General features: G+C 35.2%; 1 long non-coding RNA gene across 1 annotated transcript in view; it reads right to left on the reverse strand.

Moving 5' to 3' along the window:
- The window catches only part of LOC108606571, a 39,572-nt gene that overhangs the window by 11,265 nt on the left and 2,583 nt on the right, over positions 1-25,724 (reverse strand). The window contains exons 2-3 of the long non-coding RNA XR_001915459.1: positions 19,351-19,440; positions 9,226-9,258 (exon numbers count right to left, since the gene is read on the reverse strand). This is a non-coding gene — a long non-coding RNA (uncharacterized LOC108606571). The remainder of the gene's footprint in view (positions 1-9,225; positions 9,259-19,350; positions 19,441-25,724) is intronic.

A 25,724-nucleotide genomic window follows, 5' to 3' on the forward strand; every position in this document is an offset into this window, starting at 1 on the left:
TTGTATTTAGTTTAGTTTAGCAGCCATAAACTTTAGCACAAATTGAAAAAAAAAATAAAAGCAAAAGCCATTCCCAAAAAAACGACAATTTGTGGATTTTTAAAATTGGCAAAGGCATTTTCATTTTCTTGTGCTCTTTTTGGACGCTGGCAATTGTTGTTGCCGCTATTGTTGTTGTTGTTGTTGTTGTTGCTAGCACATATTAGCTGACATTTAAAGTTTAAGAGGCCAGCGCCCGCGTTATGGCCTCTTAGAGTCAAAATAGACAAAAGCGAAGAACAAAAACGAAACAAAACGTAGCCAAAGCGCGAAACTTAAGCTGCAAAGCAAATAAGTTTTGTTTGTTATAATGATTAGTGGTAGATATATGTATATAAAGAATTGGGGAAGTCAAGAACTGACTGCATAATTACACTTGAGCATAGCCAAGCATCATTAGAGGGGCAGCCTTGGCTGCTGCTGCTGTTTAAGACGGAAGAACCTCCAGCGCCAGCGCCAGCGCCAGCGCCAGCTCCAGAGTCAGAGCCTCGAGCTAGGCCTGACGACTTTTACTCTAATGTGATTACGCTGTGGGCTCAAACTGCAGGCTCTCGAGGCCAATCAATTATAATTTATTTGCTATTTAACTGCATGTTGATTTATTAATTTTATGAGCTATGCATGCCACAAGTCGCGCCAGCCATTTAGTTGTTGGCCATGTTAAGCTGAGCTCATAAATAATGCGATTGCATTGTCATGTTCGTTTCAGTTCAGCCGCCCCCAACTCTGCGAGTTGTCTTCGAGTGCAATTGGATTGCGTTAAATAGCGCAAAACAAGTTTAAAACGCTCTCGAAGTCAAACACACAACAACTTGCAACTTTAACTTAACTTAACTTAACTTAACTTAACTTGGCTTAGATTTCTGTATTTCTATTTTATCTTTATTTTCTGCTTCTTCTTTGCCATACACATGACATTTATTCCGCATTCTTGCAACTTGATTTAGGCTTGGTGTTGGCTCTAGCCCCCAGGCAAACGCTTTAGCGCAGCAAATCGTGCATAAATCTCTATAATTGTTTAAACATTTAGCAGCCACAATCCCCCAATCACCAATGCAATTGTCGCGTGCCTTGCCGAGCTTATCAGCTTGTCATCAAAGCGTTTGATGATGATTAAATGCCTAATTTTGCATTGTCGTTAAATCAACAAAACAAATGGTAAACTATTAAAAAAAACAAATCAAAATGTCTATTAAAAAAATCTATTGAAATATGTGCATTAAAAAAATATTATAAACTAACAGCTTAGCACATTATAAGACTATTTTTATTGAATATTATATTTTTGTAAAAAAAAATGTAAATTAACAAAATTAATTATAAGAAAATCGCGGAAAAAGTCAGCGCTAATTTTCATATACATAGAATAAATATAAGAAAACAGTGAATGAAAGTAAAACAGCTATAATATAATTTAAAAATATTTGTATAACAAAAATTTACAATATAAAAATATGTAGCAAAAATAAAAAACAAAAGCTAACTAATTATATTATTTGACTAAAGCAAAAATAAAAAATAAATCAATAGAAAAATATATGGTGTTTTATATTTTTTTCTATTGACTTTTTTTATTTAGAAAAATTTCAATTAAATTCTAAGCTGCATAATAATAAAATAATAAAACAAATAAAGCAGCTGAAATTCTATTTAAATATGAATTGAATAGAACGAATTAAATATGAAACAAAAGCAATTGGCGTGCAATAATAAATAAAAAGAGTTTGTTTATTGATTTGTAATTGTTATTGAGCCAGAGCTGGGCGTGGCCGCGAGCCAAGTAACATGAACATTAACAAAAGCCTGAAACGGAGCTGAGAGCAGAGCCTTCGGTCATTTGACACTTGGCAATGTCGCTTTAAAGTCTTTACTTTACTTTTATTGTTGTTGTTGTTGTTGTTTCATTTTGCATTTTTGAAATTTTTATGAAACTTACGTAAAGCACAGGCGAGAGCAGAGCCCAAGAGCTGAAGCCGCTGAAGGCTTAAAGACATGGACTTGACCAGTTCAGTCAACAGACAACAACAACAACAACAACAACAACAATAATTGTTGTGCAATTTATCTTTATTTAATTGAACTTTTACTTTCGTCTCAAGCGCTGCTGCTGCTGCTGCTGCTGCTGCTGCTGCTTTTGTTGTTGTTGCTGGTTTCGAACGCGTTTCATAAATTGCAAATAATTTTGCGTACTTTTTTTTCTTTTTTAACGGGCATGATCAATTTGTTTATGTGTGTGTGTGTGTGTGCTAATCCGGTAAATCAATTGATGTGCGCCGCAGGCGCTTATAAAATTCGTTATAAATTATTAATAATGCGCCAACAATGGCAACAACTAACTTTGAATACGCTTACCAAAAAGTCCCCAAAAGACTAGAAAACTAAAAAAGCCGAAATTTCACACAGAAATATTTTTTGAGCAATTTTGAAAGCAAACACAAAGCTGCGCGCATTTCATTTGTTATTAAATTCAATTGACTAAAGTGCGCACGCAATAATTGAATTGAACTAATTGCGCCAAGTTCGTTGTCAAAGTCTTTTGTTTTGTGACCATAATTTCACCCAAGCGAACGCTTTAGCCACGTGCGACACACACACACAATTTGCCGCTGGCTGCTTTTCATGCCCATCAACAACAAGAGCTTCAATCTTAAGCGCTCAGTTACAGCCGCCGCCACCTGCCAACAGCAGCAGCAGCAGCAGCTCGTAAAGAGTTTTAAGGTGTCGATATCGATGATGATGATGATGATGTTGATGCTGCTCTTGTCTTTGCTGCTGGTAGAAAGCCAAAAGCTGTCAAGCATCTTGACCCTCATTAATTCAAGTAAAGCCGCCGCAAGTCGCATGCGCAAAAAATATTTGCGCTGCATTCGAATTTTCAGTTGTTGCTGCTGCTGCTGCTTCTTGCAATTAACATACGTAATTTATTTAAATTCAATTTTTTATTTCAAACTGCGACTGAAGCTTCTTGGCGCTGTTTTCACTTTCGTTTGGCATCCGAAAATTTCAAGCATCCGGCCAAGCGCTGAAGCTGAAACTGAAGCTGAAGACTTGCAACCAGTTTTTGGCGATCTCTCGGCTTGGCTGACTGACTGCCCGCTTACCACGATTATTGTGATTGTGATTATTGGCCACGGCTAGCTGACTGGCTGGCTGGCTAGCGAGCTGTCTGACTTGTTGGCGCGCAAAACCTCAAAACACACAAAAATTGAAAACGAAAGTGAAAATGTTTTCGAGGCGACAAAAAATGCAACAACAACAACAACAGCAACAGCAACAACATTGTGGAATTGTTGTAAAGAAAAACAAAGCAGAAGATCTCGCATAGATCGTGCTGTGGCCAGCATACAAAATGCTGTAAATTAAGTTGGCAATTTTTGTTGTTGTTGTTGTCGCTTGGTGAAATCTGCCGGGTTAACAACAACAACAACAACTTAAGCTATTGACACACAGAGCATAGAAAAACACAGCGGCGTCGGCTCCTGTGGCATGGAAAGTTGCATTCATCCAAAGCTGCTGCAACTATTTTCATTTCTTGCTTTTGCAGCAAAGTTTGTTGGTCAAATTCATTTGCCAGCTGCAGAGGCCAGCAGGTTACATTCATTGGTCTCTTCTCTGCCTGTGTGTGTGTGTGTGTCTATAAAATGCTGCATGCCACATTGACCTTAGACCCGCTACGTACAGCTCAATGCTTAAGCTAATGCTAACTAGCTTTCAATATAATTTACTTAAGTGTAAAACACACTCGCAAAAATTTGCACACAGTTTTCAAATCTTCTACATCAGTCATAACTGATTCTAGCAGCTTAATATATTATTATTTTGACTTAATTAATTAATTTATTTTTTTGAAACAATTTCTCTCTCGTTTAAAGAAAAATCTATAAGCAGCGTTTCAAATAAATTTCGGTGGAAGCTAAAAAAGTTAAGTCAAAGCTACTTGAAAATTAAAAATTGCAAAAAAAAATATTAATAAAAATACAGCTTATATGCAGCTGCTATTGGTTACTAAAGATTTAAGATTTAATTGAATTTGAATTCAATATTGTATTAAGCTCTCAATTAGCTTTAGAATATATATCAAAATATATATAAAAAAAAACTAAGCTATATTATTATTTATTATTTTTGATATTTTTTATTTATATATATCTTTGTGCTGTCTACTCGAAAGTTTAAAAATGAATTCTATTAATTTATTTGTTTTTATTTCTTACAAATGATTTTAACTTAGTTAACAACACTTTAGACATTAGTTGATAAACTGTGCTCAGCTAAATGCGCAATTTCATGCACATTGCGCATACGCCGCGTTGTAATCAAAGCTAAACCGCCAATGTCAATGCCACAATACAAACCAAAAAGCAAATCGAATACGAGCTCAATGCATTTTTTCCGCCGCTTTTCGTTGTCATTTGACCCTGGGATATCTAATTGTTTGGCAACCCTTTGAGTTGAACAAGTTACAGCAAAGTTTTGCACACAAATCAAATATTGGCTAACTGAACTTAGCTGTAAACTGCCCAGCGGACTAGCTGAGGTAGTGGGTGGTGGGACAGGTCCTAACTATTTATGGCGACGCTGACCCATATAGGCTGTAAATGTTTTTTGGCCAGCGGCACCAAATACGGAAGCCTTGTAATGCTAATGAATACGAAAAGTAACTTTTAAAAAAGAAAAGAAAAAAAAACTAAGACAAGCTGCAATTTTTACTGCAAAAAACATGTTCGTGTGCTTTGCTATATAAATAAATATTCGTCTTTTTTTTTTTGAGTTGAGTTGGTGTTGTTTGTAATAATTTCCTGTCTTTTGATTTGCATGTCGTTAGTCAATTTTGTTGTTGTTTTATTTTTAATTGAAAACACTCAATCAATGCTAGTTAATGTGGCAAGTGCAGCATGTTGCAAGCTGTTATTGTTGCCTGCCGCCCACGCCAAGCTGCATGCAGCTAACTTATGGCTAAGCCGCTGCTAAGGTGAAAGTCAAAGTTGCTTTTTTGCCATTCATTTCATTTCATTTCATTTTGTTGCTTAATTATTTGCACAAGTGCTGATAAACAAAACACACACACACTAACATATATGTGTGTGTGTTTATATAGAGCTTATCAAGCAACGTTTAGTTAAATTGCTTCAAAATGTAGTTAGTGGCTTTTTAATCGCTTGCTAACAAAAAGTTCAGTTTAATAATAAAACAAAATGCGCAAAGTCGTGCGCAGTCGACAGCAAGAGACCCAATACATTGCCAAGTTATGCATTTAACTTAATAAAAAATCAATTAATAATAATAAGTAACAATAATGAGAAAACAAAAATATAAGACAAATAAAAATAAATATAAAATGAAAAATATATATATATATAAAATAAAATACAAAAAATATATAAAATCAAGTAAATAAAAATATATAAAATTAAATAAAAAAGTATACATAAAATTAAATAAAAAATATATATGTATATATAAAAATAAATAACAATAATAATTTAAGTAGTTGTCTAACTAATTCTAAAATAAACTACAACTACTACTAAAGCTACGTACTAAATTTAATAGCCCTAACTCCTATAATTGCTAAGATCTAACAGCTCATACAGCCAGGATATAGCTCAAGAGCGTATATGCTTTGTTGTCTGCCACGCCTTTGCTTTTGTTTTTGGCTTAGACTCACATTAGACTAAATTAAAAGACCCTTTCTACCAATTAATTTACCGGGTCTAAAACTGTAGCTAAAATGACAGCGATTAAGCAACTAATTTATGCTTATTTATGTTTACAGCTTATGCAAAAAAAAAAAGAAAGAAAGAAAATAAAAACAAAGCTTTTTGGCGTTTTTATCTGCAAGATAAACTCAGATGAGTAGTAGATAAGGGTAAATCAAAACAGCAATAAGTTAATATTTAAATTAAAGTGTGCGTATGCGAAATTCAACTAGAAATTCAGCCTTGTGTAGTGAACTCTGACGTCACTTTAACGTACTTGACACTTGAGCGACACATTAACTATTAAAATCTATATTGAGTACAGTTTTGAAATCATTGTAACCTTAGCTGCAGTATTTAAGATAAAAATATGTGTATAATATAATTAGACATAAACCGAATCACCTTCAACGCTGGCCAAGCTGCCCGCGGGGTCTAGACAACTAAAACTAAGCCGACCAAACTAATTGACTTCAATTCGACTGACTGAACGACTGTCTGTCTGGCTGTCTGTCTGGCTGTCTGTCTGGCTGTCTGTCTGCGCTTTACGCAACCGGCAATGCGTTGACAGCTGGGAAGAGGAGTTTTTATAACCTAGTACTCGATTGAAAGCAGCTCAACTGCATTTGCACTTGAGCTATTCGCGCAACTGCCACAAAGTTGCGCAACATGCAGCGTGCCAACATTCATGCATTCATTCAATCAATCAATATATGCATATGAATTTGATTGCGATTGCGCTTGCGCTTGTTTGCAACTGCTTAACGGCATCTTTAAATGTTTGGGCCACCAAGTTTGTTGCCTCAGTCATTTGTTTGCCAAACAACCGCAAGCTGCGCTAGAATTTTCAAAAGCAAATGCAAATGCAAATGCAAATTGCGTTTTGCTCTGCTCCTGGCAGCGCTCAGACTGGACTTGCCGCTTTCTCTACACTGCTGGTGGCCTGACTGTGGCACTTGCCACACTCTAGTTGTTGTTGCATAACCAGCAACTGGCAAACTGGTTGCATGATGTCAGTTTGTGAGTTCTAGCATTGACCTAGAGACAGTTCAACTTATTGCAAAAATTTATGGCCATTTTTTTTTTATATATACAGTTGTAATCTATAAAAAAAAAATTGCTCAAGCGAGTTTTAAACTTACGGTTCTGATATAATTCGCTAGCATGTTGAAATTTTATTTATAGACTTGGCCAAGAATAAAAACTTTTGATAATTTGAACTTACAAATGTAATAAAAATGTATAAAAATTTAAATAGCAAGTAGCTCGCGGCTAACTTGATTTATAGCAACCTATATATAGACCTAATTATTATTATAAACAAATTAATGCATATTCTTATGAGTTGTATTTAGCATAAAATGTACTCAAGTAAAGCTAACTTTAAAATTTAATATACGAATTCTTTTAGTATGAAAAGTTTGCAATTGTTTTAAATGTTTAATAATTTCAACATTTTCGTTGGCCATAAATTCTTTTATAACTGCCTGAGAGCTTTCAGAATTGCGTGTTTGACACAAATACATAAATTAATAGGCAATTGGTCAACTCTCACTTGCAATAAAAAGCGAAAAAAGCCAAACAGCAATCGAAAAATTATTAATTAATTATTGTGGCAGCAGCAACGGCAATTGCAACTGCTTGGGCTGCATTAAGTCGGTTTTTCTATGAGTTGTCTATGAGTTGTCTATGAGCGTTTGTTTATTTATTATGCGCTACACAGCATTTCGTCAGTCATTCAATTGTGGCTTGGCTCTTATTGAAGACCAAACCTCAAGCACACACACACACACACATATACACATAAATAGTTTGAGTGGCCGCACACTTAATTTTGTAGCGCATTTCACTTTCATTTTATTAGTGTATGCGTGTGTGTGTGTGTAATCAAATATTTTGTACGTGTGCTCGCATTTGGAAAACTTAAGCGCTTCAAAAATTTCAAATTCAATTTATTTATGAGCTGTTGATAGTATTGAATGCAAATGACTAATTGATCAACACAAAAGTTGAAGATATAGCGCAGCTAACTAATACACACAGCCGTGTGTGTGTGTGATATAAAATAAGCTGCATGGGAGAGAAAATCGTTAGTTTAAACTTTTATTAAAGCAAAAACTAGAACAAACTTATTTGCTTAAGCTAACTAAAGATAGCAAAGCGCTGTTATCAACAATAATTAAGCTATCAAATGCATAAAAATTATATGAATGTGTTTTTTTAATATTTTTTAAAATTTACATTTGCCTAACAATAAAAAATTTTGGCTTTTTTGTTGTTTTCTAAAATAAATTATGCCAAAATGCTAACAAGCTAATAACTATTAAAAAAAATGCATTAATGGGCAGCTTTATAAAATAGCTTGACTAAAAAAAAAAAGCAAATTTTTCAACATTTTTTTAATAATTACATATTTGGCCTAAGCAACTTTAGAGACGCGATTGAAATTCTTTGCCGGCTTAACGACGACGCCACTCACCGTATTGATCTTCTCCATGAAGACAGACATTTGATTTTTGTTTGCCATGTCGGTTGATTTTTTTTTATATTTGCACAATAATCAAACAAAAAAATGTGATGTTTGCCAAATTGCAATGCTTGGCCACATTAACACATTTTATAAACAATACGCATGGCCAGAAGCCAATAAAAAAATTCAAAATAACACACACTGCAAGTTGGTTTTTTGGCAATAATTTGTTAAGTAAACAAAAAAATAGTTAAAAGACGCGCGCGCTAAACAATTTGAAACGAAACAGATGTGAAAATCAGCGACGACTGCAGCTCGCGTGCGTTCTTATCGACAGCTGGCAACGCATTGAATGCTCAAGACGTGCCCACAAGCACAGCAAGTTGCCACAGCGACGGCGACGAAGACGTCGGCGACGTCGGCAGCGACGACGAAGTGCCGACGAGGCTAAGCGCAAGACCAAGTTGCAGCGACAGGTGCGACTGAGTGTGGGAGTGAGCGAGCAACTGGCAGCGCGCGCTCTCGCTCTCGCTCTCTGCTATGCGCACTAGCGGCGGACGCGAGTGTAAAATAAAAAAAAAACTCGTTGCTCGTTTCGTTTAATGAGCTGATTGAGTGTTGGTGGTGCCAATAATATTATGCGACAGCTGAAAAATAATTATAACGCTGCAGCAGGCGCACAAAAGCTGCTTGCTATGGCATCTTATTTTGATTTATAGCGCGACACATTTAGCACAACGAATTGGGCAAAGTCAACTCAATTTAAGGTCATCTCTAAAATATTTTTGCCAGCTTTATTAGCTTTGGCCGCTTGTGGGTGAAGTAGCGTTCAAAACTGTTTAATCATTGCTATTATTTTATTATAGTTGTAACGGCACTGGCTGGCAAAATCGCTGCCAATGCTGCGAGCTCAATTAACGGCAAAATTTCAAAAAAAAATTTTTTGATTTTATTTTGCCAATTCATTAATCGCCTTACAGCGTTATTTATTATTTTGTTCAAGTCTATTGCACTTACCTTAGTTCGTTATTGTTAGTCATCAATCTTTGGCTGCAAATAGAAGCAGCAGAAGAAAAGCAAATTAGTTAGGCAATTTACTCGACACTCTAAAAAGCTTAAGCAATATTTAACAATTACGTTGCTTTTCATTCCCATTGTAAACGCATTAAATGCAAACTCATCAAGCATCAAGCAGTGAAAATATTTTGAATCTACAAAAGACTCGCTCGAAACTTAACAACTTTTTGAGGCTTATTAGTTATAAAAACATGATTTTCCATTAGCTGTAAATTGCTCAAGAAAACGTGAAAATATCTTATGCACAGAACTGATAAAAGTTCACACCAAAAGCAGCAGCAGCAGCAACAAAAATTGTTTAAAGCCGCAGACTTAATGCACTAAAAAATAAGAAAAATAAATTTTTTAAATGACGCTTAGCTATTTATTGCAGTGTATGCCAGGCTTAGTGCAAAGTTTCTGTTTCATTTACTTTCGTTTGCTGCATGCCCCACGCCTTCGCCTCAGCTAATCAAATTTTGTGTTATTTTTTAGTTTTTATTTTTGAGTTTTGAGTGCTGCTTCTGTTGTTATGATTATTGTTGTTGTTAGCCACACCTCATCAGCCTCAGCCTCAGCCGCAGCTTCAGCTTCAGCTTTGGCGCCGCGCTGCATAAAAATATTTAAAATTGTTATCGCTAATCAGCGCGTCTCTCTCACACTGCTCAGCGTGTTTTTCTTTTGACTTGTGAAATTATATTTCTTGTGATTTATTTGGAGCTGCTGTTGACTGAGTCAGTTTTTTGGCTCAATCCTCAATTAGCATTGGGCAAGTGCCTGAAAGTGAAATTTTGTTGTTTTTTGTCAACTTTGCATTACAATTGTTGCGCTCATTCGTTATTAAATGCGTTTTCAATTTCACTAGAAAGCACCGACCACAAGCAATAACGGTAATCTCTGTTTTGATATTCTTGCTGTATGCGCCGCCGCATAAACAAACTACAACTACAACCACAAATAAATAATATATAAGTACACGCTGGGCCAAAAGAGACAAACGCGACTCGCATTCCAAATCTCGACGCGTCGATTGGCTGCGGCGTTGAAAGATCTGAGATTATCAGACGTACCGGGTGACGAGTGCAGTTCGAAATAAACGTAACTAAAGCTTGCCACATGCAACTGCAAATACAAAAAAAAAACTCGTGACCAATCCGACCGACCAATTGACTGATTGAGCTTGAGCGTATTGAATCGCTTTGCTTCAATTCAATGCGAAATGCCATTGAACAACGAATGACTTAGGCAACGAACTTGCTTCAGTCTGCAGTCAGAATTTGAATTTAAGCTGCCCAAATTATTGATTTTCTTGTTGTGTTATTTATTTTAAAATTATTGTATTTATTTTATTATTTATTATATATTTTAAGCAAATAGAAAAATATACTAAAAGTCGTTTTTTATTAAATTTTTCTATTGAATTATTTTTTGTTTTTTTTTTTTTTTGTATATTTTATTTTACATTACATTTCTCTAATGTATTTCTTTCTCTTTTGCTATTTTGTAAATTTAAATTAAATTAACTATTATTAATAATTCAAATAAATATTTTAAAACCTTTAATAATTGCTTGTATATAATATTTTAATTTATTTATAATATTTTAAAGCCTCTGGTATTTGATTTTTAAACAACTTTCTCGACTATAAGAATTTTCTTTTTACTAATGTCAATAATATTATTTTCACCTGCCGTACTGTCCACGCCCACCACCCACATGCACATATGTATATCTAGCTGTACGTCTGTCTGTCTGTCTGTCTTGCTGTTTAGTCAAAGACATCCGTCATTGCCTTTCCGGCGGTTTTCGCCAGTCAAGTAGTCGTAGAAATAAAACTGTTTACAGTTTATTATGCTCACATATTCGTTCGCATAATATTAACATATGTCGCCTCAGTGAGTTAATTAACGATTCCGCTCAGCTAATATCGGTTTGGTTTTCACCCACCAGCGAACCAAACCAAAGCAGCAACAACGAAAGCGCTCCTTTTACCTTGGAACCCCCCAAAGAGTGGCCAGTGCCCACATTGGCTTTGGTGTATTTCAAATTTCTTGAAGAAAGTAACTAAATGTGTGTGTGTGTGTGTGATTTTATATGAAAGTTGTGCTTGCGGCCTCTAGCGGCGGGTTGAATGACTCAGCCTTGGCTAGCGGGGGGCGGGGGTAGCAGTAGCCAGAAATCAAATTAAAATAAAAAATTTGCTTTTAAGCGTTGCAAATACAACAAAAAACAAAAAAAAAGCGCAGCAATAAATTTATCTCTGGCTATGGGGGGCGGCCAAGCGGCGTCATAGACACTCCCAGAGTCGCGCCAACTCATCTCCACAACAACAACAACAACAAAAACTAAAACCTGTCGCTCTCTTTAGCGCTATAATTTTTGTCAAAGTTCAAAGTAAAAGTCTTGTCTGTGTTGTGGGCGTGGCTGGCATTGAAAATAAAAATAAATAAACACAAATTTTATGCATGCGCCTTAGGCTTTTAGCATTTTTAATTAGCTAGTTAATTTTATATTTATATAGTGACTATGTTTTAACATTTCTGCTACGATTCTTAGTGCTCATAAATTGCATCGTAAATGGCTAAAGCGAACGCATTAGTTGGGCACGTAATTAAACAAACATTAAAGTGCATAAAATAAATAAAAACAAAGCTAAAGCTGACGCAGCGCGTATCCCTAAGATACATTTTTATGCAATTTTTTTGTAGCTTGTACAATAACAAAATAAAATTGTGCCAAAGTCAAGCGACGACTTGTGCTGCCTACAACACAATTCGTCTTTATTATTATTATTATTATTGTTGTTGTTGTTGTTGTTAAGTACGCGTGAAATATATTTCACATTTTTTTAGTTATAATTTATAATTGCTTATGTTGAAAAAACCGCAGGCAAAGGCAAAACATGACAATGATTAAAGAGGAACTTATATGGGATGAGCAATAAATTTGGGCAATGCCAAGTTAGTTGAATGCTCTTTATTTAAGGTAAAGTTATCGATACAACATGTGTTGATAAGCCGTTAAGTAACAGCGCTAGCTTGAAGTTACTACAATGCTTATTAATTAATTAATCGATATATTACAGACTTATCGAAACTGTGCCCATCAATCAACCAATACGCGATGCCTAAGACCAAGTGATGAGTCAAGAGAACTTGTTTAAAAAGTTAATGCTAAGTTATCGATAACAAACATTATTAGCAAAAGTTTTGGGCAATGCCTTAGTACTTGGCTGCTTTTTATTTAAGCTAAAGTTATCGATAAAGCATGTGTTGATAATCCAATAAGTAAAATCACTAATGTAGAGTAATTACAATGCTTATAATTATAATAATAATCGATATAATGTACACTTATCGAAACTGCCCCACTCAATACGCGATGCTTAAAGCCAAGTCCAAAGTCAAGAGAACTTATTTGAATAAAATTTTAACGATAAGTCAAGCTAATGCTTGATTATCGATAACAATCTTTAAAAGCTTTTTACTACTGCTAAGTTTATTTATAAACAAAATATGTGCATTATATTTAAATAAAATTTATAGAAATGGCTCTAAAAACATTTTTAATATTTTTAAATTAATTTTTCAGCTGCTTTAAGCATTGTTAGAGCAACTTGAGTGCGCTATATAGACTTAAGCTGTATCAAAATTAAATGTGGCGCTGCAATTAAAGCAGGCGTGTGTTTTGATGTTGATGTCGAAGCTTTTTTTGGGGGCATGAGGTGGGGTCAAAACGCTGCGGCTGCGGCTGCGGCTTTTGTGGCTTTTTTTCATATGAACATAAGTATTGCATTTTAAAACGTGAGTGCGTATAAAATGAACAGTCAGCATTGAAGCGCTTATTACAATTATTATTATTGTTGTTGTTGTTGTTATTACAGTTAATCGGGCATGAGCTGGATCTGTCGTCTGGGAAAGACCGAGAGCGGCAAGAAATGATTGCAACACATGCTCAGACTCAGACTCAGACTCAGCCTCAGCTCTGAGAGCGCTGGCGACTCACTCAACTGCAGCATAAATCAATCAAGCGCATCGTTAGCCCCAAAGGCCAGCAACGCCCACACACACACACAAACACACACACATATATTTATATCGCCTGACTAACTAGCTCGGGCTTTAGCCTTTTTACTATTACTTAATTTCGCTAAAAAGAAAATCGATACTGAGCAGCAAAGAAAGAAATAAATAAATAAATATATATATATATATATATATATATATATCTAAATAAAATGCTGTGGTTTCTTTCTTTGATGTATTTTTACGTAATCTTTGCAGACATCGTCGTCGTCATCATCATCAGCATTGAAACACACGTCTATTGTTTCTACTGCTGACAGCAAATTAGAAGCAAACACACAAAGTTCAAAAAAACACCAAAGCGAGCGAGGCAGCAACAACAACAAAAATCAAACGCTTTCGATTTCTATTTGAATATGTAAAACGAACGTTGAACAGAAATGAACAGAAAAAAAACTTAAAGACCGGCAGCAGCCGCAAAACTAAAAAGAAATTCCCATCAATTTATTGTTGCTTGGCTACTCGAACAACAATTTATTTGTCTACCTAATTTCTTGCACCTAACTAACACTAACACTAACACTAACACTAACAATAATAATAAAAATAAAAATAAATGTTAAGCTTTATATTAATTTCGTTTTGTTTGCACATTTGCTTTATGATATTTGCGCATTTATGTAATTTTGCCTGTATTTTGTATTTTATTTAATTTAATTTACATTTTTAATTTTAGCTCTGTCAACTCGCCTATTTTGGCTCTGAGAGTTTCTAACAACAATATTTGCAACAAAAAAAAACACACACACACAGCAACGTTTGAATTTGAAGTGAAATAAAATTTGAATGAAAATAAATTCAAAATTGATCATAAATTATGTTCAAAGGCGTTTGCCGAGCTGCGCGATCAAACTCAAGCTGGAATTTGTATAATTTTTATGTATTTTGCTTAAATGTTTTTCCTCAAATTCATGCATGAATTTTATGCTGCATTTGTTGTTATTGGTTATTGTTGCTGTTGGGTGTTGAGGTAGTGTCTGGAATGGAATGGTTGGGCGTTTGTTTTGATTAACATTTAAAAAGCGTAACAATTAATTTGTTAACGGCCCCAAACACACAAAAGCAATTCAATGCAAATGCCCGCCCAGTCGTTCAAAAGCTTGCAGCTACAAAACTTTGCAGCTGCTGCTGCGAAATTTGAAAGCTGATTGCTATGCAAATTATTATTGCATTGTGAACTGCTTGCTGCACTGCTTGAACAAAAGAAATACATTTGATCAGTGCTGCTACGAAATAAATAAAATTAGTATTGCATTATATTATATATATTATTTTAAATAATGCCAAATTAGTGTTGCCGCTTATTTGTAATTGTAATAAATTAGAAATAGAATTTCGCATTATATCTTTAGTCTGAATATTCGAAGTTTGTAAGCTAATTTCTATAACTTTCGTTGTGAGAACATCTCTGAAAATAAATATTCCAAAATCTATAAATTTATACATATTTTTTTTTAATTTCAACAAGTATATATTGTGCATTAAATATATGTTTCTATTTAAATGTTGACAAGTTGATTGGAATACTGATGCGCTTCCTAGACTAGGATGGAAGACCTATCACTATAAGCGTTGTTTAAAAAATAGAAAAATACTTTTGATCCAAGCTGCAATGAAATTCCAAAGTTAACACAAAGCTGCCTGCTATGAAAATTGCATATTTCAACGAATTATTGCATAAAATAAATATAATTGTGCTCATACATAACAAAAGCTAATCTTATCAATCTCAGCAATGCTAGAAATTTTCACTTGCCCTCAAAACAGAAATAATTATACAGCTCTACGTTAAATGAGAGCAAACGCCTAGTTAGCGCCCAATTCGAATGATCTACGGTTTGTACGTGCTGAGGCTGCATTTTTCTTTTCTTTTCAAATTTGTTATTTTCTCAAAAAAAAAAAAAAAAACAAAAAAAAAACTTTTGCTAGTGCACGCACTCATAGTTCCCATAGCTAAGATTTCTAGCTGCTTTCTATGCGTTGCACACAAAACTGCAAAAGTAACAAAGAGCGTGAGAGGAAGAACGAGACGAAGTGAGGTAGAATAAAATTGCTGCTGCTGCTGATGCCGATCTAAGCTCATCAGCCGCATTTTCTGTTCATGTGTCAAGCGCTGCTTTTATTAGTTGGCTTATAATTTTTATTTTTTGGACAGTTGCTGCTGCTTTCACCGCTGGCTCACTGACTGACTGACTGAGTGGCTTAGGCTTATCGATGTGAGCATGTTACTGCAAGTGTTAACAACGACAATAAGCATGTTGGCCAACACGTCACGTCACGTACACGCAACGCCCGCCGCGCCCAGCCTTGACCTAGAGCACGCTGCTCTAGTCCGTACTATGGGCATATTGGCGATCACAAACAATTTGAAGTTTAAATAAAATTTATATAAATATTTTGACTGATGAGAATTTAATAACATAAATTATTGATAACTAATACGATCGCTAGATAGTGGAAAAATCGATAGATCTTTAGCGTTGCATATTATGCAAATAGCACAAATTGAAAGTAAGCCAAAATCTCTATGGCTAAAATAAAAACAATACGATTAATATATATATATATATATATATATATATTGTAGCACTTTTGGCTGATTTTGAGAGCCAATATAAGCTAGATTTAGGAAAAAATAAGCTAGAATAAGCTAGACTCATGTAAACCCTTAAAAAAAAACAATAAAAAATGACGAGTGAACCTAAATTAAAAAAAAAAAGTCAGTGCCTGGAAATCTCATTCAATTCTAAAGTTAATTTGCTATATTGTAACCAAAATTTAAATAAGCTAAATTTCAAGCTATTTCAATTTCAAAAAAGCTAGAATAAGCTAATACGGCAATACTTATTAATAGATAGTGTGCAAGTTCGTACTTATATCGATAGTAATTAACTAAATTAAATGACAAAAACAAACGCTAATTTATTATATATTATTTGTAGGCTAATACGATTTATAGCTTGCAATAAATAGTGCAACAATCTATAGCTATCAATACTGCTAACGTTATAGAACATTTGAAAATGAAGTGCATGCAATATTCGACTTGAATGCTTTGCCATTAGAGCTTGTCTATTGGGCTTGCCCTAGTGGATCGCACTCTAGGGCACTTTGTCTGCTTAGTGTCTGCACATTGTGTCTGCGGCTTGAAATCAATTGCATTGAAAGCTCTAACATGTGTTTGCTTGCATGTTTGATAGCTACTTGAGGCGGGGGCCTTTCTTTAAGAAATATTTTCATGCACACACACGCACTTGGCGTGGCAGTGGGACACACACACACATAAGCCTAAGCTGTTTGAGCGTTTGGCAACAATTTCCAGACGGCAGAAAATGCAATTTTCATTACGCAAAATTTACAGCAGCAGCAGCAACATTAAGCGTCTATAAAAAAAAAAACAAAGCCGCAAGCCAAATGACATTAAAGACCTAATGATGATAACCAAATTTGGAAAAGAAAAAATATTTGTTGTATGCCGTTAATTAAGCCTAAATGATAAGCAGCAAAGCCGCAATTAGTTAAACATAAAACGCAAGCTTTAATTTGAGCTACACCCACGATCCTTAAATCGATTTCCGATATGTTACAGACGCCTCCAGTTCCAGTTCAGGGCTCATGCATAGCAAACAATCAACACAAATACCAAATGAAGCTAACAAAAGCAAAAAGACAGCACAAAAATATTTGTAAATAAATAATTATGTGCGTGGGATCGACGCACTGTCAAATAGTTTAAAGGCAAATAGTTTAAATAAAGTAAATTATAATTTATGGCAACAGCTTGTGGAATGTCTTGGAATTTAAGCTTAAATTATTTAGCTAACATTAATAGAAAATAGAGTACGCTTGAACTTAAACGGAAGCCAAATAATTATTATAAATAATTAGTTTACAAGAATGATATAATAATAAAAACTTATTAAAAACTACAAAAACTATTTAAACTAATATAAGCAGATATTAAAAAATTGAATGTTGAAGTTTGATATTATTTTATTTTATAATGTTTGTATTTACAGCGAAATGAATTTAAATAATTGAATAACATTTGGAAAAGAATTGAGCATTAAATATTTTCATAACGATTGCTCATTTTAATTAATTAGTTTAGCCAGCATTGCTGAAATTTAATGGCCAACGCACTTAAAACTCTTGCGCATATTTTTAAACATTTTTAGGCTTTAACGACAATTGGCAATTACTGCAGGCCACTGATGTAATTTCAACATTACATATTGCGTTTGCTGTTTTAGCTGGCAGCTGAGAGATTTTCAGTGAACTTAGTGTGCGAGAGAAGTTTGTCAGCTATTTTGTTCAGTGTGTCTCAAGTTGTAGTCAAAAATATTTATTCATTGTCTGAATTTCGTTGTGAGAACAGCTCCAAAAAAATAAATAATTTCAAAAGTTCATAGCTAAAAGCGAAATTTATATATATTTTCTAAAAAATAAAGAACGCCAAATGATTGCTCCACCCAGGCGCCCAACGATGCTATGTGCAGGACTAGGCTGGAGGACATACTGGAGACGCAACAATCTCAGCAAGCCCTATCGTTCTTACATGATGATCTAGACTCTCTATTGCAGCAAGTTAAACGAATAAAATGATTGGCAGTGTATGTGGCAGCTGCTAAACGCAATTGTTTGCTCTTTAGTTGTTTTTAGTTGCAACCTGCAGTGGCATCTTGTGTTTTGTGTTGTTAACTTTTTGTTTTTGGGTTAGAGAACTTGTTAAGCTGCTAAGAAACGGGTTACGCACATTCAACGGCAACACACACACACACACACGCAGTCGTGTCTGCAGTTGAACTTTGGGTTGCCAGTAACCTGGAGCGACTTAAGCAGAGATTGTTGCTGTTGCAAGCAGTTAACAAACAGTTAGCAGTGACATAAATGAGCCGTTAAATAACAGCGCATTGGCTGAAACGCAGCAATTGTTCTCAATTGGCCAATTGAGCTTCAAAAATTATTACATTTATTTTTATTTTTGAATTGTGTAGCAGCGCCTGCTATTTGTCATATATTTATAGTTATTATATAACTGTTTTGCTATTAGAGCATCTAGCAAATGCTACGAAAATGCTGAATTTGCTTAAAATAAAGCTAAACTATTCGCATATTAATTACAAATAAAGCGCTGAACAATAAATTAATACATAATTTGCCATAAATAAAGTAAAAAGTGCAGTGACGCCATCTGTTGTATTTATGGCGTAGCTTACACTGCTTAAGAAAATCGTAGCATGCTTTCGAGCTTGCAGCTTGAATTTCTACTGCTACTCTAAGAAGTAGGCACTGATTTTTACAACAAATCTAACAAGTGCAGTAAATAATTTAAGCCGAATTTATGCTATTGCATATTATAAAGGCGCAGCTTGTTAAATGGGCGTGGCAAGCAATAACTGAGTATGCAGAATATGCTTCAAATTTTGCTTTACCAATTGGCCGCGTGCTTTAAATATTTTTAAAGCAATAGCTGCATTTATATTTTTTAATAAACAACGCAAAGTCAAACCATAGACATGCTTGACAAAAAGGGTTGAAAGGACTGCACTTGGGCGTAATGTATATTGGAAACCTCAAAGTCAGGCGAATTACAACAACAATAGCACTTGAGCGTGTGTGCGTGTGTGTGTGTGTGTGTCTAAGGCATAAGCTAAAATCAAAATAACCACAAGCGTTAATGACAAAAAGTGTGCGACAAAGCAGACGAACGCCCCCACACAAGTCGCAGCAGACAACAGAGGCGGAGGAGGAGTCGCAGACACGTTAAGGGTAAAAAATATGCAAGTCACACCCCCAATGGGGGCGCTTCAGTTTACCTACAGTAGTCGCTGCTTAAAGCATACAGCAGACACAGCAGCAGCTAACTAAATTCTATGCTAGCGTACATATTAGCGAGTGCACACTGTAACGCACTTTGCAACCTTGTTGCAGCTGCTGCTTTCCCTGCCACCCAACCACCCACTCACTCATAATAGCCTTTGGCTCATATTGACTTACCTTTAAGTTGCTGGGCGTCTTCTTCTTCTTAATTGCTGACAGTTGCTGTTTAGCTTTTTACTTTGGCACCGCGCAATAGAAATAGAAAAACTGCAAAAGATAAAAGAAAAAAAATAAGTACATAAGTAAACCACAAGATTACAAATATTATATACCCAGGCGAACAAAAAATTAGAGTCGAGCACAAGCGACAAAGCAAAACGCAGTGCAACAGCTAAGCAGATTTAATTAAGTTAAGTAAAGTAAGTTCTTGTGCTTAGTAAGCATAGCAAGAGTTTAAATTTTAAGTTTGTTGTCTCTAACTCTTTTCATTGCGAAGATCTAGCTGTTCATACAGACCAATTGTCTTTAAAGTAAGCCTTTAAGCTAAGTAAGTGTATAAAGAACACTACACTTCACGTTTGATGTCGCTAACTCTTTTACTTGCAGAGATCTTGCCGTTCATACAGACTAATGGTTTTAAACTTAAACTCAAATGCTTCGTAAGCATATAAAGAATACTAAACTTTATATTAGTTATTGATATCTCTTTTACTTGCATAGATCTTTTTGAATTGCCACTATTCGCTTTCAAGCATTTCAATTTTATTTTAATTCCACTTTAATCCTTAGATTCTACACACTGCTCTGTTGGGCTGTCACAAACTTAATGCGTTACAATTTATTGAATTAAAGCAATTTATACACAAAAGCAAACAGGCGAAATATAAACAAACATTTGCTTGCAGAACAGCTGAAACGAGAGCTCCACTATCAACAGCTGCTTCTGCTGCCCAAACAGGTGCGGCAGGCAGGGTCAACAACAGCAACAACAACAATAATAGCAACAATAGTTGGGAGCAGCGATAAGGACTAATGCTGACTGAAATACAAACATCAATGCCTATGGGCTGACTCTTGTGGGCATTTCACACCAAACAAAACAAACCTAATCGAGTTGCTGGCAACAGGCATGACCAAGGGGCGTGCTGGTGGGGGGGAGTGGCAATAACCTAATTTCCACAGGCATTGACCAGTCGTCCAAAAGCATGCTACGTTATTTGTGCTCAATTAGGCAGAGACACGCAAGCCTAAAGCCTAAAGAGGCGCCTCGAAGTTAAGTGGCAAGTGGCATATGCCAAAGTGGCAAGTGGCATGAACAGGCAGCAGTCACAGTCAGAGCAGCTTAAGCTGTAAGTCTATTGTGAAATTTGATCGATAAACAAGTTGCCAGCGACAGAGAATTTAACAATAGGCAAATAAGTTGAGTGTAAGTTATTTATTTAAATATATAATTTAGCGTTTGCTTTAAAATTCATTTTATTCCACAATTTTGTATTAATTTAGCAAGTCTGAATTTGTAGCAATTACTATCAATTATATAATTATTTTTAAATGAAAAAATAGCATTATATATTATTATATATATATTTATAACATTTAGAATTTGAATTTATTATTTATTTTGCTGCTTTTTTTAAGCCATGCACAAAATCAATTTCTAAAGAAATTCATAACAATTTCGTTTATTTTTTTATTAAATTCCAGTAGCTATTTTTTAAAACGAAAAACGTTTTATTGCTCACTTCATAGCAATTTCATTTGTATACATTTAATTTGTACAGCATTTTATAATTTACAAATACAACAAAATCTCTAAAAAAAAATTCTAACTGTCAACAAAGTGAAAACTTTGCTCAGACTCCCAGACAATAAACAAAAGACTCGCACTTAAGCGCATTAAGTGACGAAAATTGTTTATTTATAAATAAATAATTTATTGGCATTCAGTGTGATTGGTGAAAGCCAAAGCCGCAGCAATTGTAAAAATGTTGAAGAAATCTAAATCGATGCCCATGCTCATTTCACATTCTTTTCTTTACAATTGTTGCTCAATTGAGTGTTGACTGTACTCACCCCCCCCTTAGCTATTGTTATTGTCAAAATATTTGCATTTGCTGGGCTGCACCCGCATGTTTGCTTTAAAAATTGTAAACAGAGTTTGCCGGTCGCTTGGGCTTAATTGTTTAAATCGCCGCCGCCGCCAGTTGCAGTTGCAACAAGGGTTGGCTGCTGCTGCTGCTGGCGGCGACTGCGACTGCAGCAAAGGTCATTGCTTTGCTGCAGGCTCAGCCAGACACTGATAAGCAGACGTTCTGCCTGTCCTGGGGCTGTCGCTGTTGCATCCTTTAACACGCTCAGTGTCAATGACAGCCAGAGAGACAAGCCCCCCATCCCAGCCCCCTGGCTAACTCACTGTTTATTTTTCACTGCCCATTTGCACGCGGGGCCTGACAAACTGACAGCTTGTCAACTGTTCTCTCCCCACCCCCCTCTCTCTCGCTTAGTCTCTTCATTAGCGAAAAGCCCAATGCAAACACATGAGTAAATCAAGCTCTGCTGCTGCTGCTGCTGCTGCTGCTGCCATTTAAAGTTTAAACATTTGCTGCGCGATAAGATTGCAGAGCAGAGTCTTGCGTCGTTACCAGGCGCCGTCTGAATTTTTTACCACATACCTGATGGATTTGATTTTTTTTTTTATTTTTTCTGTTTTGCATTTTTGCCGCTTAGCGCGCTGGACACAGTTGACAAACATTGCATATTCTTATTTGCGCTGCACAGTTTGTGTATGTGTGTGTTTATGTGTGTTTATCATTTAAGCAAATATATACTCCATATGTTTATGCTTGAGTATGCTCAAGATTTAAAAAAAAAATCGCAAACAGAATTGTAATAATAAGAATATAAATGCTGAACTGCAAGGAAGTTTATTTTGGTATTTCAACTTGACGAATTTAATAATTCGAATTCGAATAAAAGTAATAAGCATATATTTTATATAAATATAAATTAAAAACTCAAACTAAAAATAAATGCTTAACTCTGCAGTTTTATATATACGAATTCGAATTTGAATTAAAGTAATGAGTATATATGTATTTTCTGTATCGGTGATGTTGATGATTTCTCTATAACTTTAACTCACTTTTGCACTGAAACAAGTTTCGAACTCTGCAAATGAAAGAATTCGATTTTGAATTCGTAGTTTTAAAAATATATTCAAAATCTATAACTTTGAGTGTTTTTAAAAAGTTTAGGTTTGCTAAAAGAAGTTTTAACTCGATTTCGAATTTAAGTTTCGCGTAAATTATGCAAGCAGCTCACGCGATTACAGCGTTTGCTTATCGATTAATCGATAAATATGCCAAATATGCAGTTGAGCGCACATATTTATGGCTAAACACACAAAAGCTTTCACACACACACACACACAGCTGTAACTCCCCCACACAATTTTGCACTAATTGCGAGATCAGCAGAGCAAAAGCAACTACAACAACAACAACAACGTCTAGACGCTTGGACCATAAGCAGAGCACATGTGTAGATCCATGTCAAACAATAATCAATTCAGTTAGCGCAGCCAGGCAGAGGCGCTGCAGCAGCAAAGGAAGAGGGAATAATGTTCAGGTTGCTTACAATTGGCGCTGAGGCATTTGAATGAGGCAAGCGCACGCTCCACAGCTCGCGCCGCTCCCCCAGCTCGATAACCAGGCCAGACAAAGATTGCAGATCGAAGATCGCCTTACACAGATGCAAAAACAAGCGTCAGCGTTAAGTCGCTATGCACTCAACAACGATATACACTTTGATAGGCAGGCAGATCGATAACAGAGCTAAATAAAATTAATATTTACTAATTGTTTTAGTTTTGAATTCATAATATAAATAGACAGACTACTAAAAAATACTTTAATAGCATTTAATAAATATTTTGTGCATTTTTAATGTTTTTTTTTTTTGGTTTAATGCAATTAAGTAAGTTATACTGTTTGTATTTTTATTGAACTTCAGCTGCACATCAATTTGCAACTTCCCCACTGCTGTCAACTACAATCGATGGCCAAGTGTAACGATCGATGGTGAAACCAGAGCAAATACATCTACTCCTTTGGGCATTACCGTTGGCTGGCTGCATAGCTGTTGGCTCTTTGGCTATATTTAGACTGCCCAGGCCAGCTGCCTGCTGGACGAGTTCCTGCAACTGCCCCCGCCCCGCTCTCGCTGCCGCTCCCTCTGTTCATGCCACACAGCCACACAATTGTCGCTTGCTAATAGATCGTAGCAATAATGTAATGAACGCTGCTTTTGCTGCTGCCTCCACTTTATGCGTATGGGGAGCAGTGGGTTGACTGCTATGGTCTTTCCCCCCACATATGGCACGAGAGTCAGCAGCAGAGCAGAGCCATGACTTGGTTTTATATTTAGTTCGCTTCCTGCTTCGCTTTAGCACTTGAGCGTTGAGCGTTGAGCGCGAGCGCAGAGCGACACAAAAACAATAAAAATCAAATGGAAACGGAAAATGAAAATGGCCATGGGGCGGGGAGGGGTGTGGGCTTGACAACTTCGCAGAGCAGCAGCATTTCCAATTCCAATCAGAGCAGAGATTGGCAATAAATTCTACATTAGTTATAAACAAAATAATAATTAATGCATCATTTTTTGTGGCTTTTTTTTTCAACTTTTCAGCTGAACTTAATGACTTTTGGCTTTAATGATTTAATTAATTTATTTAGCACAATTCACAGGGCTATATTTAAAAATTTAAGCTTACGGCATTTTGTCTTAATTTAAAAGCACATTAAGCACAAACTTAAGTATGCCAGCTACAACAATTAAAAAAAAAAAAACACAAAGCTGCTAAAAATTGAAAATAAAATAAAAAGAGGGAGCAGCGAAAGATTTTCAAGGAATGCGCAGCTGACAGCTCGTTGTGTCTTGGCTGTCAAATCATAATTTTCAGTTGCCATATATCACATGTGTGTGTGTGCGTGTAACAAGAACTAAATTTAGTGCAACCAAAATGTATTTTAGTCTTGTGCTGTAGGCACGTGTAAACTTAATTATAAACGTTGCAACTAATTGCCGCACAGAGGGAGGCGAAGGCTGCTGCACATTTATATAAATAAATACTTAATGCAGCCGCCTTTTATTTAAACATTTTGTTACTAAACTTTATGTGCAACCCTCGCGACAAATGTTTTTTTTTATCACATAATCGAGCTCGAGTGCAGTTAAGTGCCCTTGAGTTGCTTCAGCAGGAGATGCAACCACTTTAGCTGCCCCCGCCCACGCCCCCGCCCCCAAACAACAAGCAAACAATTTGACAATTGAATATTTTAGAAAATTTTCCTCAATTTTGAGACAACTCAAAAATAAACATACAGTGAAACTGCTTTAAAGCGAACACATAAAAGAAAGATTTAATTGCATATTTGAAATATTTTATATTTTTATTCATATATTTATTTATATGTATATTGTTTTAAAAATAAATGTGTAGCTTGCGCTTGTTTAGCTTGCTGTTTAAATAAATTAACTTAAAGTTTGATATTGTTTTGAATTTACTAAATAATTTCAAATTAAATAATTTATTTTCATTTATGTTACATCAGTAATAAATTGCTATTTATATTGCAATTTAATTAGTTTTTTTTTTTAATTAATTTTTGTAATAATTTCTATTTATGCAGTCACACTGTAACTTATTGGGAAAAACTTTAAGTGTTTGGGCTGCTTGGAATGGCATGACAAGCAGCAATAATTTGAGAGACCGCACAAGCCGCAAGATGCGGCAAGCAACAAGATCAGAGCCAGACAAGAATGCATATATAGAGAGGTATATATATATAATGTAACCAATATATAGCTTTAGCTTTGCTGCCGGCGCAATTAATCAAATCAAGCGTTGTTTATTTTTTTTTCTATATATATTTTTATCTTTTTCAATTGCTCACGGGCTAGGCAATTTGAATGCTAAATTAATAGCAAGCCAGGCAGAAACAAAAAGCAAACAGCATATAGATATAGATATAGGGCTTCCTTCAGACTCAGCACCAGACTCAGCGACAATTGTTAAGTGGGTCGAGTGCAGCGCTTTCAATTGCAGTTCACATACGACGACATGATCTTCGACTACTGCGCAGATCGTTGCAGATCGTTTCCCAAGCGATCTCAGAGGTGTCAAGCAGTCTATTCAAATATTGCAAATTGGGTAGCTACTTTGCATATTGTTTGTTATTAAGTTTGAACTAACAATTGATGTAATTTGCAATTTTATGCACTTTTTTGTATTAATTAAAAATTATGCTGCATAAAAATTCAAAGAACTAAGTAAATTTTCTCAATGTATGCTAATTTTGAATTGAATTCTTTTATTTATTATTTGTTTGCTTGCTTTGTAGCCTATGCTTAATTTAAAAAGTTTAACTTTTTTTTGCATAATTTACTTAATTTTGCAAATTGGCAAATGCTTTTAATTAAAGAGACAACTACTGCTATTGTCTGAAAATGAAATTAGAATTTGCGGCCCCTCACTCTGCCCTCGACTAACT

Source organism: Drosophila busckii, chromosome X, assembly GCF_011750605.1.
Source record: "Drosophila busckii strain San Diego stock center, stock number 13000-0081.31 chromosome X, ASM1175060v1, whole genome shotgun sequence".
In the NCBI taxonomy this organism is placed as follows: domain Eukaryota; kingdom Metazoa; phylum Arthropoda; class Insecta; order Diptera; family Drosophilidae; genus Drosophila; species Drosophila busckii.